The 19,143-nt window shown below is 39.1% G+C and overlaps 1 long non-coding RNA gene across 2 annotated transcripts in view; it reads left to right on the top strand.

Moving 5' to 3' along the window:
• The window catches only part of LOC106084905 (uncharacterized), a 417,203-nt gene that overhangs the window by 40,403 nt on the left and 357,657 nt on the right, over positions 1-19,143 (top strand). The gene's annotated exons all lie outside the window — the stretch shown is intronic.

Here is a 19,143-nt window from a genome sequence, read left to right on the forward strand (position 1 = left end):
GAAAAAAATCTTCCTTTTAGCGTATAGGATAGTAAATGGCCCATATCGGTAAATGTTTTGATGTAGCTCGCATATAAACCGATCTTCCGATTTTACTTCTTGAGCCACTAAAAGTATAATTCTTATTCGATTTGGCTGAATTTTATAATGTGACGTGTTGTTCGAATAGTTATAAAACCTGATACAGTTCTCATATAAATTGATCTCCCGATTGTACTTCTTGAGCCTCTGGAGAGGACAGTTCTTGCCGACGTCAATCATGAAGAAACTAGGATTTATGAGCGTCAATACTACGTATCTACAACTGCTAGTGTCCGACGTTGGCGGCGAGGAGGATACCGCAGAACTAATCCCTGATAATGGCATAGAATGTTTATCTCCTAGTCAGAATGAGGTCCAAGTAGCAGCGACCCGACTAAAGTACAACAAGGCAGCAGGAGCCGACGGGTTACCCGCTGAACTTTTTAAGACCGGAGGCGACACGCTGATAAGGCGTAAGCATCAGCATATCTGCACAATCTGGCTAGAAGAATGCATACCCGATGATTAGAACCTCAGGACTCTATGTCCCGTACACAAGAAAGGAGACAAGACGGAATGTGTCAACTACAGAGGAATAGGTCTCCTCCCCATCACATACAGGATACTCTCAAGCGTACTGTGTGAAAGATTAAAACCAAAAGTCAATGAGATAATTGGGACCTATCATTGCGGCATTAGACCTGGTAAATCCACTCTGGACCAGATATTCACAGGACAAATCAACACCTACCACAGAAGGACAAATCAACACCTACCATCTCTTTGTTGACTACAAAGCCGCCTTCGATTCTCCTTTATGTTCAAAGGTATTTTGGTATCACTGCAAAATTAATAAGTCTCTGCAAGATGACACTTGCTGTTACGCGTTGCTCAGTAAGAATAAGAAAGAATCTCTCCGAACCATTTAATACCAAACGAGGATTCAGACAAGGAGATAGCCTATCGTGTGATCTCTTTAATATCCTGTTGGAGAAGATTATACCGAGATGCAGAGGTGAATAGATATGGCACTCTAGTCACATATTACTCGCCTATGCCGACGACATTGATATCATAGGTCGGTCACCGGAAGTAGTAACTGCAGCCTTTGAAAGAATCGAAAGGGAGTCAGTGAAAATGGATCTGGCAGTAAATGGAGATAAGACGAAATTTCAACTTCCAAGATGCCTTGCACAACCACAACGGAGAAAGTTGGGAACCACGGAACGGCACCGCCGTAACGGAAACGAATGACACGAAAGATTAAGCGAAGAATTACACTGGCAAACAGATGCTACTTTGAACAAAGTAAGCAGTTTAAAGCAGATGAGGTTGTGTTTGGAGTATTTGAGAGAAAGATTCTTCGTAAAATATATGGACCAGTTGCGTTGATGGAGAACATAGGCGACGAGCTCCGGAGTCACCTCGAAACTTGGTGTCAGAGATTTTAGAATGAGCGCAGAAGATCGAGGCGCTTGAAACGCTATTCTACGTTTGGCTTGTGGAACAAATGTTCTGTCATAGCCAATTGAAGTAAGTAAGTAAGAGATCCTTAATTTTGCGTCTTTTTATACCTTCCACCATGTGATGGAGGTATACTAATTTCGTTATTCCGATTGTAATGTAAATTTTGCCTTGCCAGGATTCGAACCCAGGCGTTCAGCGTCATAATCTGTCACGTTAACCTCTGCGCTACTGTGCAGTTCCGTTTGTAACTCCTCGAAAAATTCGTCTAATACCCCATAAAGCATATATGTTTTTGATCGTCATGGCATTTTAAGTCGAACTAGCCATGTCCGTCCGTCCGTCTTTATGTCGAAAGCACGCTTACTTTCGCTAGAAATTTTGTACAAATACTTCTTATTGGTGTAGGTCGGTTAGGTTTGTGAATGGACCAAATTGGTCAATGTTTTGATGTAGCTGCCACATAAACCGGTCTTGGATCTTTACTTCTTAAGCCACTAGAAGGCACAACTCTTATCCGATTTGGCTGAAAATTTGCATGAGTTGTTTTGTTATGACTTCCAATGGCTGTGCTAAGTATGGTTTAAATCGGTCTATAACCTGATATAGCTGCCATTTAAACCGATATCGGATATCAACTTCTTTAGCCTCTAGAGGGCGTAATTATTATCCAATTAGGCTGAAATTTGCATGACTTGTTTCGTTATGACTTCCAATAATTGTGCTAAGTGTGGTCAAATCGGTATATAACCTGATATAGCTTCCACATAAATCGATAGACCGATTAAACTTCTTGAGCCTATAAAGGGTGCGATTTTTATACCCTCCACCATATGCGTTTAAGACCCATAAAGTATATATATTCTTGATCGTCGTGATAATTTAAGTCGAACTTGCCATGTCCGTCCGTCTGTCTGTCTATCCGTCTCTGCGTCTGTCCGTCCGTCCGTCTGTTAAAATCACGCAAACTTTTGAAGGAGTAAAGCTAGCCGCTTGAAATTTCGCACAAATACTTCTTATTAGTGTAGGTCGGTTGGGATTGTAAATGGGCCATATCGGTCCATGTTTTGATATAGCTGCCATATAAACCGATCTTGGGTCTTGACTTCTTGAGCCTCTAGAGTGCGCAATTCTTATCCGATTGGAATGAAATTTTGCACGACGTGTTTTGCTATGATATCCAATAAATGTGCCAAGTATAGTTCAAATCGGTCCATAACCTGATATAGCTGCCATATAAACCAATCTTGGGTCTTGACTTCTTGAGCCTCTTGGGGGCGCATTTCTTATCCGATTTTACTGAAATTTAGCATGTAGCGTTTTGATATCACTTCCAACAATTGGTTGGAATGGGGATGGTTCCAATCGGTTCATAACCTGATATAGCTGCCATATAAAACGATCTTGGGTCTGGACTTCTTGATCTTTTAGAAGGCGCAATTCTTATCCGATTTGGCTGTAATTTTGCTCGTGGTGTTTTGGTATCACTTCCAACAACTATTGTTCAAATCGGTTCATAACTTGGTATAGGTGCCATATAAACCGATCTTGGGTCTGGACTTCTTCAGCTTTTAGAAGGCGCAATTCTTATCTGGGTAAAAATATCTTATTTGGGTAAAAATTTGCATGAGGTGTTCTGATATGACTTTCGAAAACTGTGAAAAGTATAGCGCAAATTTGTCCATAACCGGATATAGCTGCCATATAAACCGAACTGGGATCTTGACTTCTTGAGCCTCTAGAGAGCCTAATTCTCATCCGATTTGACAGAAATTTTGTACAACGGTTTCACCCATGGCCTTCAACATACGTGTTCAATATGGTCTGAATCGATCTATATCTTGATATAGCTCCCATATCTTGATATAGCTCCCATATAAAAGCAGATACTGCCCAAAGAACTCGACAAATGCGAACCTTGGTGGAGGGTATATAAGATTCGGCCCGACCGAACTTAGCACGCTCTTACTTGTTTATCTGATTTTGCTGAAATGTTGCACAATGAATTCCACTTTGATATCCAACACCCAAAATAAGTATGGCCCAAATCGGTTTATAACTTGTTATAGCTCCAATAGCATAGCAATCCTTATCCTTTGTTTGCATATAAACAGATATCAAGCAAAGAACTTGACAAATGCAATCCAGGGTTTTATAGATTCGAGGGTTTATAAGATTCGATCCATCCGATCTTAGCTCGTTCTTCCTTGTTTTAACTAAATTTTTAAAGACAAATCTATTTTAGCGAAGATCAAATATCGTTGTACGTTAGGAACTTGACTAACGGCCAAGGCAAAGGTGAATATTAGTTAAATACACAGAAAAGTCTTAGAAGTTTGATTTCGTTGAATTGGAGCCTTCAATTGTCGAATTATTTCAGGTGTTGTTTCATTTTTTTTTTTTTTGGGACCACCACCATGGCTTTTGGTTACACTTTCAGTATCAATATAACGAATCATGGTGCAATGCTCAAACATTTTGTTCACATTGAGGTGTTTGAATTCGCTAACAATAGTCGGTAGTGATATTGATTGATTTCCATCAGGAAAGACCATATGCATATGGCTTATAAGCTGTCAATAAAACAAATATCATGTAGCTGTCATTTTTGGTTTGACAGATATATCAGAGAGAATTTGGTAACACTTTGTGTCAGCTACTCTGCAAAATTCAATGGCGCTAAGTTGTAAGGTTGGGTAGGAGCGTCAGTTCTTTACAGACTCTCTTAGACAAGTCCATTATGATACCACAGAAACGACAGTAAAATGTCTGTGGTGGGAATTGGAACCACAACCCACTCCCCCACTCATGTACCGGGCGCCCTCGTTAAGGTGACACCAATGTGTTATAGAAGAACAACCTTTACAAAGTGTACAAATAACTTGTGCTCCAAAGCAATTGCTCAATATACGGCTTCAATAGTGCCTATGGGAACCAATAATGAATGCCGTTGTTCATTGTCCCAATGTCCGTTGTTCATGAAAATAAGTCCACAACTTTTAAACTATTGATCTGAATAACAGAAAATTGAGTAGATACTTGTGAAAAAGGACTTTTAAAGTCTCTTCAGATGTTTTACTCTCTTGTCGTTATTTTAGATTCGCATTGTCGACAACTACTAAGGCTGTTGTCATCCAGGTGTATCCGGTCTAAGTCTATTTTGTTGGATAAGTCCAGCGACCCAATTCACTGTACACGCTATAGGTATGATTATATAAACGTAGAATATGGCTTTGTGTACACAAAAGTACTTTTTGTTTGGTTGGTTACACAAAAGCAACCATACAAAATTGTGGCAAGAGACAGGGGAGACTTTTGTTGGTAATGGCACAATTGTACAACTTAAAATAAAACAAGCAGGCAGGCAGCCAGCCAGGCGCTACGCTACTCTCTCATAGATGGGTATAGCTCACATAGCTGGCATTTCACATTCTGTGTGTGTGTGTGTGCTTTGTGCAGAGTGCACGTTAGTAGTGTTGGTGGGTTAGGATGTCAGCACATCCGAAATACTTTTGGAGCACTATTTAAAGGAAGTAACAAATTATGGAATACCAGTCATTGTCCATGTGGATGTGAATAAATGTGGAGGAAATCTTTTCATCTAAATAGGAACTCATCCACTACAGACAGTGGCAACACTACTACGTTTGCGCTAACATTCAGAACCAAAAGTTGATCGCGGTTGTGGAGGCCATTGTATAGCCTGCCGCAGCAGCAGCAGCAACGACAATGACACCATATGCAAACTAGGCGGAATTATGCAGAGTTAGTAGGGCTACAAAAAATACCAAGCACACTCTCACATACTTAAAGCCCGGACCCAGCCAGCCATCCTCAAATGCTGGTGTAGTTAAGCGAACAAACGATATGCGATGCTAGCATTGAAATTAAGCAATTTAAATACTGAGTTGAGTTGTCATGAATGGTTTGAGCACTTCGGCTTTTCACATGGTTTTTATTTTTTTTTTATTTTTAAGCTGTCACAGGTTTTTGGGGTTTCCATAAGCGGAGGCCCTGAGAGGCTGTCTGGCTGGCGGACGCCCAGTCTACAGAGGCAACAAAGATCGGCACTAACGTTGTGGGTCTTATTGAGACGAAAAGCTAACATTTTACCAAAAAAAAAAACAAAAAACAAAAAAATTAAAAAGATGAATATGAAATTTCACAGCCTTCAACTGAAATAGGGATGACATGGATATTTAATGTGGCCGTGTTTGCATCGTCCATAGACACTAGTGTATGAGTGTTGGATTAGGCAAATAACAAATACTTTCTGATATACCAAAAGCAAGAGGTGTCACTTCAACATCACTACTGCGCTTTCTTATTTGTTTCGCCTACAATTTGCCTGCAATTCATTTATAATTTCTTTTATTTGGTGTTCTATTGCTTTTCTGTTTGCTTCAAAGGTGGAACAAATTGAATGAATGATTTAGGTTTTGCATGTCATATTCAATGTGTCCCCAATAATGGCTGCAATTTTTTGCTGCTCTTTGTCAGGGTGGAAGCAACAAATAACATGACAGACAATATTCACTTAAGCAAAAAGTTTTTGCTTGCCTCAAGGCAGGATTATGGTAACATTTCACTAGAACTACATGCAAATCAGAAATAACCTTGGAATTCTTAGTTACTTCAAATAAAAATTTTGAGGGACATCTTCTGAAGGCTTTGCCAATAATTTCAATGACCATTTTTCAATAAACTGAAATCCAATGATCCCCGAAAGCCCCAATTGAATGAAATATTTCGTTGTGAAAAACAAGATTCTACCATATAAGATACATATTATTTAAGGATCGATAGGTCAAATCGAAAAATATGTTTCTAAGTGCAAAGCACGCAACATAAAGTCGAACCAGGACCACTGATAGCTGTTATAAAAGTAGTGTGGGACTCGTATTTTCTGTAGCTCGCTCTTGCTTGAAATCCTCTTACTTTACTTTAATTGGGAAAATATTTGTTGCACTAGCCGAACGTAGAATAGCGTTCCAAGCGCCTCGATCGTCTGCGCTCATTCTAAAATCTCTGACACCAAGTTTCGAGGTGTCACCCACAACTTGATCTTTCCATCGGGTCTTTCCGGTTTGCGTATACCACCGTGTTCGCCTTCAAAAGACTTCTTTGCCCGAGCTTCTTCATCCATTCTGACAACATGACCTAGCCAATGCAGCCGTTGTATTTTGATGCGTGTAGCTATGTTATCGTCGTCATACAGCCCATACAGCTCGTGGTTCATACGTCGCCTATATTCTCCATTAACGCAAACTGGTCCATATATTTTACGAAGAATCTTTCACTCAAATACTCCAAGCACTGCCTCATCTGCTTTCACAAGTACCCATGCTTCAGAACCATATATCAGCACGGGTAGTATCAGTGTCTTGTATATCTTGAAATCCTCTATAGATGTCGTTTCGAACTGTTTTCCAGTTAGATAGCAACCTGTCATGGTAGACATGAAACGTTGTACAATAGAAATCCATGTCTTTCAACAAGTATATCTTTATAGGCAAACAAAGGATAAACAAGTTAAAGCGTGCTAAGTTCGGCCGGGCCGAATCTTATATACCCTCCACCATGGATCGCATTTGTCGAGTTCTTTTCCCGGCATCTCTTCTTAGGCAAAAAAGGATATAAGAAAAGAGTTGCTCTGCTATTAAAACGATATCAAGATATGGTCCGGCTCGGACCACAATTAAATTATATGTTGCTTTCGACAGACAGACGGACGGACGGACGGACGGACGGACAGACGGACGGACATGGCTAGATCGACATAAAATGTCATGACGATCAAGAATATATATACTTTATGGGGTCTCAGACGAATATTTCGAGTAGTTACAAACAGAATGACGAAATTAGTATACCCCCCATCTTATGGTGGAGGGTATAAAAATAAGAATAGCTATCCTATTGGATCTATATCAGGTTATGGACCGATTTGGGTCATATTTGGATTGGATCCTGTAGAACATAATCGATGTCAGAATTTCAGCAAAATCGATTATGAATTCGGTCCTTATGAGGGTTCAAAAAATAAAATCGGGAGATCGGTTAAATGGAAGCTTTATCAGGTTATTGACCGATTCACTTATTTTAGGCAAATTAAACTAGAATTGCGCCCCTAGCGGCTCAAGAAGTGCAATCTGGAGATCGCTTTATATGGGATCTATATCAGGTTTTGGATCGATTCAGTTCATACTTGACACTCCTGTTGGAGGTCTAGGGGAAGTAGGGGACTCATGTTGGAGGTCCTATAGAAGTAATTGTGCAAAATTTCATCCAAATCGAATGAGCATTGCGTAACTTTAGACTCAAGAGGTATAAATGGGAGTTTATATAAGAGCTATATCAGGTTTTAGACCGATTCAGATCATACTTGTCACAGCAGTTGGAGGCTCGTGTGATATAAACGGTAGATCGGTTTATATGGGAGCTATACCAAGTTACGAGCCGATTTGAAACATATTTGAAACGTGAGCTGAAGGTCATAGGAGAAATTGTTGTGCAAAATTTCAGCTAAGGGCCGATTCAACTCATACTTGCCACGTCACATGAGAAGCCGTTGGGCAAAATGTCATTCAAATCGAAAAAGCATTTCGCTCTCTAAGAGCTGAAGAAATATAATCAGAACAAGTAAAAAGGCATTAAGTTCGGCCGGGCCGAACTTTGGATACCCACCACCTCGGGTATATATGTAAACCGCCTTTCATCAAAATTCGGTGAAAAATTCATAACTTATGTCCCACATCAGTTATATTAAAATATGTTCCGATTTGGACCAAATACTAATAAGTACAGTAGATATATCTAAAAATAAACCGATCTGAACCATATACGACACGGATGTCGAAAAGCCTAACATAAGACTTTGTCAAATTTCAGTGATATCGGATTATAAATGCGAATTTTATGGGGCCAAGACTTTAAATCGAGATATCGGTTTACATGGCAGCTATATCCAAATCTGGACCGTTTTGGGCCAAGTTGCATAAAAATGTCGAAGAGCCTAACTTAAAGCACTGTCCCAAATTTGAGCGAAATCGGACAATAAATGCCTCTTTTATGGGCCCAAAACCTTAAATCGAGAGATCGGTCTATATGGCAGCTATATTCAAATCTAGACCGATCTGGGCAAAATTGAAGAAGGACGTTGAAGAGCCTAACTTAACTCACTGTCTCAAATTTCAGCGACATCAGACAATAAATGCGCCTTTTATGGCCCCAAAACCTAAAACCTACATATCGGTCTATATGGCAGCTATATCCAAATCTGGACCGATCTATGCGATATTGCAAAAGTAAGTTTAGGGGCTTAGTTTAACTCACTGTCCCGAATTTCAGCGACATCGGACAATAAATGAGCATTTTATGGGCCAAAAACCTTAAATCAGGAAATCGGTCTATATGGCAGCTATATCCAAATCTGATCCGATCTGGACCAAATTTAAGAAATATGTCAAAGGGCCTAAGACAACTCACTGTCCCAAACTTCAGCAAGATCGGATAATAAATGTGGCTTTTATGGGCTTAAGACCCTAAATCGGAGGATCGGTCTATATGGCAGCTATATCCAAATCTGGACCGATCTAGGCAAAATTAACAAAGGAAGTTGAAGGGCCTAACATAACTCCCTGTCCCAAATTTCAGCAAAATCGGATAATGTATGTGGCTTTTATGGGCTTAAGACCCTTAATCGGAGGATCGGTCTATATGGCAGCTATATCCAAATCTGGACCGATCTGAGCCAAATTGACGAAGGATGTCGATGAGCCTAACACAATTCACTGTCCTGAATTTCATCAAAATCGGATAATAAATTTAGCTTTTGTGGGCCTAAGACCCTAAATCGGAGGATCGGTCTATATGGCAGCTATATCCAAATCTGTACCGATCTGGTCCAAATTAACGAAGGAAGTTGAAGAGCCTAACACAAATCCCTGTCCCAAATTTCAGCGAAATCGGATAATAAATGTGGCTTTTATGGGCTTTAGACCCTAAATCGGAGGACCGGTCTATATGGCAGCTATATCCAAATCTGAACCGATCTGAGCCAAATTGACGAAGAATGTCGAAGGGCCTAACACAACTCACTGTCCCAAATTTCAGCAAAATCGGATGATAAATGTGGCTTTTATGGGCCTAAGACCCTAAATCGGCGGATCGGTCTATATGGGGGCTATATCAAGATATAGTCCGATATAGCCCATCTTCGAACTTAACCTGCTTATGGACAAAAAAAGAATCTGTGCAAAATTTCAGCTCAATATCTCTATTTTTAAAGACTGTAGCGTGATTTCAACAGACAGACGGACAGACGGACAGACGGACGGACATGGCTAGATCGTCTTAGATTTTTACGCTGATCAAGAATATATATACTTTATAGGGTCGGAAATGGATATTTCGATGTGTTGCAAACGGAATGACAAAATGAATATACCCCCATCCTTCGGTGGTGGGTATAAAAACGGGTTACTACATATTGGAGCTATATTAAATCATGGACCGATATGGCCCATTTACAATCCCTACCGACCTACACTTTTAAGAAGTTAAAAAATTGCTAGCGTCTAGCTTCACTGCTTCAGTTAGCGCGCCATGGACATACAGACAGATAGACTGAGAGAGAGAGAGAGAGACGGACGGGCATGGCTTTATAGTTTTAAAATGTCTTGGCGATCTACAATATGTATAATTTATCGGTGTTTTTATCATGATATAGCGTTGTTGAAAATACCGCCAACATGCAGGCATGAATGTCTATACATAGGCTGATAGAAAAATTAACACCAAAATAATTATTTCGGTACCATACGGTATTACTATTGGAGCAACCCTGTATGGATTTAAAACAGTACTGACACGTGTGGATAAAATAAGAATGGTAATTACCGTTTGGTATTAGATGTATTACCAAACAGTTATTGCTTTTAGTACCAAATAATAATTGGCTTTAGTACCAAACCGAGACTATTTTAATGCCATTCCCGCTATCACTTGAACATTCCACCCCCAAATGCATTTAAATAAAACCATTGAAAATAATGGTCTCCTTCGTTTGTTATTGGATTAATACTTAAAGGTATTAAAATTATTGTAATGACAAAGTACCGTTAGTGTACCAACCTTAAGTTTAAATAACTCTTAAAACCGTCCACAGGCCAGTGGACGTGTGATCGCACCCGCTGTTGAAACCATCTCTGTTTCTCGTATAGAGAAAAACCAACTCCTCAAGATGGAGAGACTGAACACGAACAGCCTATCATAAATAAATCAAGTGCTAAAGAGTTTCAAGAAAGCCTCTGCAATAATCATTATGAGGGATTTCCAGGAGCCCAACGATATGTCCAATCGCACAGTGCCCGGTTATTAAATCTGTAAAACGTAAAAAGATGGATGCAGTCCGGCATCCATGAACAAATTGCCTCCTGACCATCAACTTTGTACTGACCAAGCCCCTTTCTATGTTCAGTATTCCGATAAATGGCACCTATGCGTGTGGACTAGCCCTTCCTGTGCATACTCTCATTCTCATTTCCGGACCCTAGTGTGCAAGAACCCAACTCAGCACTATGTCATGGGCCCGAGGTTCCTTTAAGGATTCCAACCATTCAACCAACTCGACTTCATTGTCCTCGAATCCAAAGCATTGGGAGTCGCTATATTGTATACATAGATCCTGAGCTTCGAGCAGTAAACTCCTTCCCAGGATTTATCTTGTAAAATACCGCACATTCGTCCGGGATGTCTTAGCTACTTACTGGTATTGGGTGCCTCGGATTAGACTTTAATCCTGTCCCGCAATCCATATTGGATTCGGCATCCTCCTCCTCAATCTTTTCTTCAGCCAGAGCTAATCCTGAAAATCTTATTATGAATTGGTTTCGGTGCCAGGCAGTCCGAGACCTACATCAGTTTACCATCGGTATCCTCAATTCAAAGAGCTCTGCCGAGCTCTTTCAGCATAGTTTCGTGTATGGACCTCAATGACTTTATATCCATCATCTCTCCAGGCTCTTGTGCGATGTGGATCTCAACGCACCTATGATATTGATGCAGGCCAATCTTTACTTAAAGCTCCTTAAATGCCAACACTGGTCCCACAATGACCGCGTACATTGTGTAAAAAAAATTCTTGTTAAATTCTCACTTCCCAAAGAAAATCCTTCTGCAGAAGAAAAGGGCTTCATTCTTCATATACCTCTTTCAGGATGCTGGTTTCATACACCCAAAAATAAGTTTGCTGATATGAACAAAATCTGCCTGCTGTTGTTATTATAACCATATTTATATGTGGAGGTGGCGATCCTCGTTAAGCTCCTATAGGTGAGTAAACTTGTTCCGGTCCTTAGGTCCGATCGCTGCTGGAACGTGACTCAGTATTTAAGCAATAGCCGGTACCGCACGGCGTCTCACTGAAGCTCACCACTCGATACAGCTGATTGATCGCAACTGCGATTATGGACATTCTATATGGAGAATTCCACTATCCGTTAACTGTGTACGCACCCGTTAGCTTCCAGCTAAGCTTCCCGTGTATAACGGTGGATACTACTTAAATGGGAGTTCATAGTTCTATCCAGCGTAATGCTCATTGTTATCCCGTGGCGGGAACACTATATGCTGATTTTTTTTTGAAACTTTTTATAATATTTTTTGCCGAGTAAGGGGAAAGGTCTGACCAAAAGAACAACCCGAAAATATGGTACTCAAACGAAAGGTATTTTGGAGTATAATAGGACACATGTATCAAATTAGGGGGTAAGGACTCGGGGTGATGTTCTGACCCATAAACCCATCCAAAACGGACATGTAAGTTGATTGGGGCAATATGGGTAGCAAATGAAAGGTTATTCGAATTGGACTTTAAAATTTTCCACCATGTCCAATGGTTGCCGTCCCACCCGAAAAACATCCAAAACGAACACAAAAACCGATAACGACAATATGGAACTTAAATTAAAGTTTGTTAGGAGTAGAATACGAATCTGATATCAAAATTTGCCGCCCAAATGCCCGACAAAAAGTATACGGTACTCAAATGAAAAGTATTTGAGATAAGAATAGGAATTTGATATCAAAATTTGGCATCAAATATCAGTGATCCATCTTAAAGTCTTCCGACAGGAACAGTAGTCTCATCGGAGTAATTTGAGGCTTAGTTGTAAGGTAATCGGGAGTAGAGTAAATATTTGTCTTCCAAATTTAGGCAAGTGTGGGGATCCGCCAAATAACTCCCAAAAACATTTGGTTCTATCAAGGCAATAAGTAGCTCAAATAAATACTCATTGGGAGTGGAGTAAGAATTTGATATTTCTTTTGGACAACAAGAGTCTGGGGAGCCTCCTGACTTAGAAAAAAGAAATCTCAAAACTGATATGTAAGTCGACTGGGACTATATGTGAAAGGTGGTTGAAGGTAGAGTGCGAATATAAGGGACCAAGTGTCTACGGTCCTCCCACAAATATCACCCAAACGATAATGCAAAATGACCGTGATAGTATAGGACTCAAATGAAAGGACTTTGGGATTAATGTACGAATCTGATATCTGAAATTTGGTGACAAGTTTCTGGAGCCTGTCACAAATCCGCTCTTACGGCCATGCAGGACTTTCGGGACGATATAGAACTTAATTTAAGGGTTTTTAGTAGTAGAGGTATAAGTCATACATCCAAATAAGGTTGATCCAAGAAGGACCTGTGGGACTTCAAACCCATTGTATCCCATATAGTATATATTTGAATAACATATACGATAAACAATTAAGGTAATATAGATCCGGGAAAACCCATGGCTTGGGCAAAACGCAAATTTGATCTTTAACATTCTTTAAAGGAACATGCTTAATGCTGCACTACTGTGACATTAAGCGGTATCTCTACAAAATTTAACAAGATTTTAAATTAAAAAGTCGCATTGTTTTGGTATTTTGAGGTTACATTCAACATTTTATAATTTGAAAACAGCAGAAAATGTCTGTTATTTTAACCATGCTATCTCATTTTCAACAGTCTTTTTGTTGTTACAGCAAACATTTATTTTTCATGTTATCGAATCTTGGCAAGAACATTAAAAACAAGTAAAAACGTGGTAAGTTCGGCCGGGCCGAATCTTATATATACCCTCCACCATGGACCGCATTTGTCGAGTTCTTTTGCCGGCATCTTTCTTCTGCAAAAAAAAAAAGATAAAAGAAAAGATTTGCTCAGCTATTAGAGCGATATCAAGATATGGTCCGGTTCGGACCACAATTAAATCATATGTTGGAGAACTGTGTAAAATGACAGCCAATTCGAATAAGAATTAGCCAATTCGAAATAGAGAGTTCGATTTATATGGGAGCTGTATCAGGCTATAGACTGATTCAGACCATAATAAACAAGTATGTAGATGGTCATAAGAGGATCTGTCGTACAAAATTTCATTCCAATCGGATAAGAATTGCGACCTCTAGAGGCTCAAGAAGTCAAGATCCCAGATCGGTTTATATGGCAGCTATATCAGGTTATAGACCGCTTTGAACCATACTTGGCACAGTTGTTGATATCATAACAAAATACTTCGTGCAAAATTTCATTCAAATCGAATAGGAATTGCTCCCTCTAGAGGCTCAAGAAGTCAAGACCAGAGACCGGTTTATATGACAGCTATATCAGGTTGTTGACCGATTTGAACCTGTTGTTGGATATCGCACTGTTGTTGGATATCATAACAAAATACTTCGTGCTGAATTTCATTCAAATCGGATAAGAATTGCGCCCTCTAAAAGCTCAAGAAGTCAAGATTCAAGATCGGTTTATGGGACAGTTGTATCAGTTGTTGACCGATTTAAACCACACTTTGCACAATTGTTGGATACCATAACAAAATACTTTGTGCAAAATTTCATTCAAATCGGATAGGAATTGCTCCCTCTAGAGGCTCAAGAAGTCAAGACCAAAGATCGGTTTATATGGCAGCTATATTAGGTAAAAGACCGATTTAAACCATACTTGGCACAATTTTTGGATATCATAAGAAAACACGTCTTGCAAAATTTCATTCGAATCGGATAAGAATTTCGCACTCTAGAGGCTCAAGAAGTCAAGACCCAAGATCGGTTTATAGGGCAGCTATATCAATACATGGACCGATATGGCCCATTTACAATCCCAACCTACCAACACTAATAAGAAGTACTTGTGCAAAATTTCAAGCGGTTAGCTTTATTCTTTCGAAACTTAGCGTGCTTTCGACAGACAGACGGACGTACGGGCGGACAGACACGGCTAGATCGACATAAAATGTCACGACGATCAAGAATATATATACTTTATGGGGTCTCAGACGAATATTTCGAGTAGTTACAAATAGAATGACGAAATTAGTATACCCCCATCCTATGGTGGAGGGTATAAAAATGTTCACTGGTTGTTATCCTTTCCAAATGCTGGCGACATTTGTGAGGTTCTTGATAGCACTCATTGATAGGTGAGAAGTTTGTCCTGTTCCAACGACTATGTTATCAATGACTGTGTAGATGGCCATAGTAAATATAGTCGTATATTTTTGAATTTTTGTACCTTGCTTGATTTAGGTGGATTCGATGAATATTCTCCCTCTCATTTTTTATAGTCCAATTATACAAAGCGCATTATATATGAGATTTTCTTCCGCTATTCTTTTGTTTTATGGTAAATTCGGAATACATGCTGTCTCTATTTTTGTTTTATATATTTCTTCCCAACAATTTACCATATTTTATACAATTTTATTGTTTAGCATTACCCTGTGCCCAACAAAAAAAGCTAACATTTCACATCGTAGCTATTACTGTAGCCATTTTTATGGGAGCTATTCACAGATTTGGTGCTTCTTCGATTTTTCCACTCTTCTCCTCCCAGGGTAATTGCCCCCAACTCATTGTCGCTGATATTGAATGGTTTCACATTTGGCGTCCTTTCACTCCATTTCTTGCTAGTCCTCACCAGCACTGAATAGCCAAGTCCGACTCGTTTCATGTGAGAAATATTTGACTTTAAATAATGACGGGGGTGAAAATCTTTTTGGAATGAAGGTGCTTCGCCAAAAAAATATTTAACTTTTTAAATTTTAAGATATTCTTTTTTTTAATTTTGGCTGGAAACTGTAGAAAAAAGCTATGTGAGTTCTTATGTACGGATAGTCAGATGTGAATGGTAGTACCTGGGAAGCGTAACACACCTACCCAAATAGCAATGGGATGAGTGGCTATGAACACCTTTAGGAATGATGTTCAATAAATATTCCCCATGAAATGAATACAATTTTCCATGGCAATATTGTGCAGCAAAGATAAGAGCTTCCATTTATTCCGTCGATTACATCCACCCCCTGCCAACTGCTTGCCTGCCTCTACATATGCTAGCGGTTAATGGCAAATGGCGCATTGAACAGCGATTCATGGGAGAACTATGGTGCCATAAAGAAATATTGTCAAGGCGCAAAGATAGATGCGGAGAACCTTTTGGCCATTTAGTGGGATCCTTTTGACTTCCTTTATTTGGATACGGAGGGAATTCTCCTGAGGCGTAATTGTCAGAATAGTCCATTAATGTTTGATTGAGATTGAATTCATAAAAGGTTCGTTTTATAGTTTACGTTTAACCAAATCGCCTTGACTTTAAATTGGCTTTATTTAGCTTTGGCTGTCGTTTGTGCCCATTAAAATGGTACTGTTTCTAAAAACACAAAATTGACAACACGTACTCTTTATTGTGTAAAATCCTTAAGTACATATGGTGATAGGCCTTCCTAGAAATCACTTTCCTTAAGCACAACACATAGCCATTTCCTCGTAAAACACGTTTTTAGAACTCTGCTCCCTTCAAGCGCCTTTATCCGCTTTTGTAATTATATGTGCATATTTTAACAGATACAATTCCATTACGAATGGCTTTGAAAGAGTGGAGAAAACTAACAAAAAAATTATTTAAATTCATTTCATGTTTTCTTTGAATGAAAACAAACACAAACACATACACACATCACGCGCCCAAAGAATGTGGGATAAAACTCCCACAGTCGTAAACAACAAAACTCGCATACATATGTTAAGTGCTCAACCTAATGGGAGAACATGCAGCAACAAAGGAAAAAACACAACGCCTTAATGTATGCTACATTTTTGTTAGCTTTATATCCCCTAGCGTTATACTTGGTGTAATGCAAATCTGATAGCAATGAATAGAGTCACAGCATTGTTGAAATTGGTTGGTAATCGTATGTTATTAACCCATTACGGTCTACTAAATGAGCATTTGGTTGATTGTTTGATGGAGATACTTTGATGATTGTTTTTTTGCGCCAATTCTTTTTTTCACCTATCTCATGTATATTAGCTATTATTTCGAAACTGTCAAAAGTACCAAATATTGATCATTACTTCCGTAATGTTTTCACAAATCACACGTACACACAGGAGAAATTTTCGAGATTCTAATCTTAAGTGAAAAATGTAGTTGACTATAGATAGTTATCGGTTTATAGTTGCTGAAAATATTTATAAATGTAAAAAAGTACAGCAAAAACTAATTTTCCCCGTACGGAGTTTTTGGAATAAAATGACTGCTTATTATCGTTGGAGAATTTTAATTTACTAATGATTTTAAAAGAATATACATATCTTAATTTTTCTGTACCGCCTCAAAATCTGCTCACTTTCGCCTTTTTGCCTCTATAGAGTTTCGTCGAATGCCTTTTGTTTTACATTATCACGCTGAATAAAATATCAGATTTCGAAATAAATTTCCCGGAAGCTGAGTTGGTAACGTGGTCGGATAAGAAAATAGACTGCCACTGTAAACTAGCCTAACCTAAGATTAAGTGCTTTAGCTGTAAAATTTTACATTAAAAGCATGTCCATCTATGGTAAGTCTCACGAGTGGCACATTATTGTGATGTAAAACTCAAAGTCCACATTTTATTGACGAAATGGTTCGTAAAGAGTATACGGGGAGGAGGTGGTTATACCCTCCTAATGTTGGCGAAATTTGTGACGCATTTTGACGAGATTTTTGAGGAGTCGCATTGCGGCACGCCTTTCCGACCCTTCTATTAAAAGGAGGTCCTTTTATCATTGCGCTTAAAACTTGAATCGGTCAGTACTCATTGATGTGTGAGAAGCTTGGCCCTGTTTCTTTATGGAATGAAGAAATTTGCATTTGCAAGGGTTCGTGTAGACAAATTCCAGATCTGAATCTAGCAGATACCCGAAATTGGAAGGAACGATTATTGTTTCTAGTCTGGCTCTTGGAACCATTGCAATTAAGCCTCTCGTCATAATCTTTCGGCATTCATTGCTGGCGCAATAATGATTAAATCTTATGCCGATGGAAAACCTTCATCCAGAGTCAAAAATTAATATCCTCTATAAGTAAATTTTCATCCCACACAGAAAAAAACGATAAAAATTAATTGATACACTAATTTTTTAATACAACATGATTTTTTTTCAACTGCAGTCGTAATTGAAATTTTATGCAATTTTCAATTAAAAAATAAATTAATTCAATTAATTTTGTAATTGAGTCATAAGGATTTTTCAATGACAATCGTGATTGATTTTTTGATTCTGTGCGTCTGTTGGAAGTTGTATTGATGGCTTCGAACGCTTTACAACGGTAATGGCTCTTGCAGTTGCTCTGTGTTCCCAGGTTCGAATCCCGGCCGGTCTCTACCAAATTTTTTTCATTTTCAAGTTGTTTGCCTGTTCGAACGAAGATCATTAAATATTCCAATTTTTGGGTTGTTTCTCTTCGAGACGAGCTCAATGATCAGATAGTTTTCTTTGCAAATAGAAAAGGAAAGTCAGAAATCGCAGCACCCACCAACCACTATGACAAGCGTTTCGTCATTTAGTTAGAATAACTCATCGGCTATTTTAGGTGTGAAGGCTTCAAGGCCCGTACGTTTGTATGTTGCACTTATACCAAATATATTGGAAAAACGCCTCCATGGTATGAATACCACATTTATCACGACAATCCCTTCTGTTAGCTGTACGTTTCCCAATGCCTGTGTTTTTGTGTAATGGCAAGTTTTTTGTTTACACAATTACAGTGCTCCCATGGCATACACATGTTCTGTGCATCTGTTGGAAGTTGTATTGATGGCTTCGAACACTATACAACTGCAATGACTCTCGCTGTTGTTCCGTGTGCCCAGGTTCGAATCCTAGTCGCAATCTGCCGAATTTTTTATTTTTCAAGTTTTTGCCTATTAGGGCGAAGATCATTAAATTGTACCATAAAGTATATATATTCTTGATCGTCATGTCATTTTAAGTCGATCTAGCCATGTCCGTCCGTCCGTCTGTTTGTCGAAAGCACGCTAACTTTCGAAGGAGTAAAGCTAGGCGCTTGAACCGATCTTGCGCCTCTAGATGGCGCAATTCTCATCCGATTTGACTGAAACTTTGCATGAAGTGTTTTGGTATTACTTCTAACAACTGCGCTAAGTATGGTTCAAATCGGCTCATAACCTGATATAGTTGCCATATAAACCGATCTTGGGTCTTGATTTCCGATCAGTAGCTTGATACAGCTCCCATAAAAACCTATCTCCCGATTTAGTTTCTTGGGCCCCTACAAGGCGCAATTCTTATCCTAGTGAACTGAAATATTACACA

This window comes from Stomoxys calcitrans, chromosome 5 (genome assembly GCF_963082655.1).
Source record: "Stomoxys calcitrans chromosome 5, idStoCalc2.1, whole genome shotgun sequence".
NCBI classification, from domain to species: domain Eukaryota; kingdom Metazoa; phylum Arthropoda; class Insecta; order Diptera; family Muscidae; genus Stomoxys; species Stomoxys calcitrans.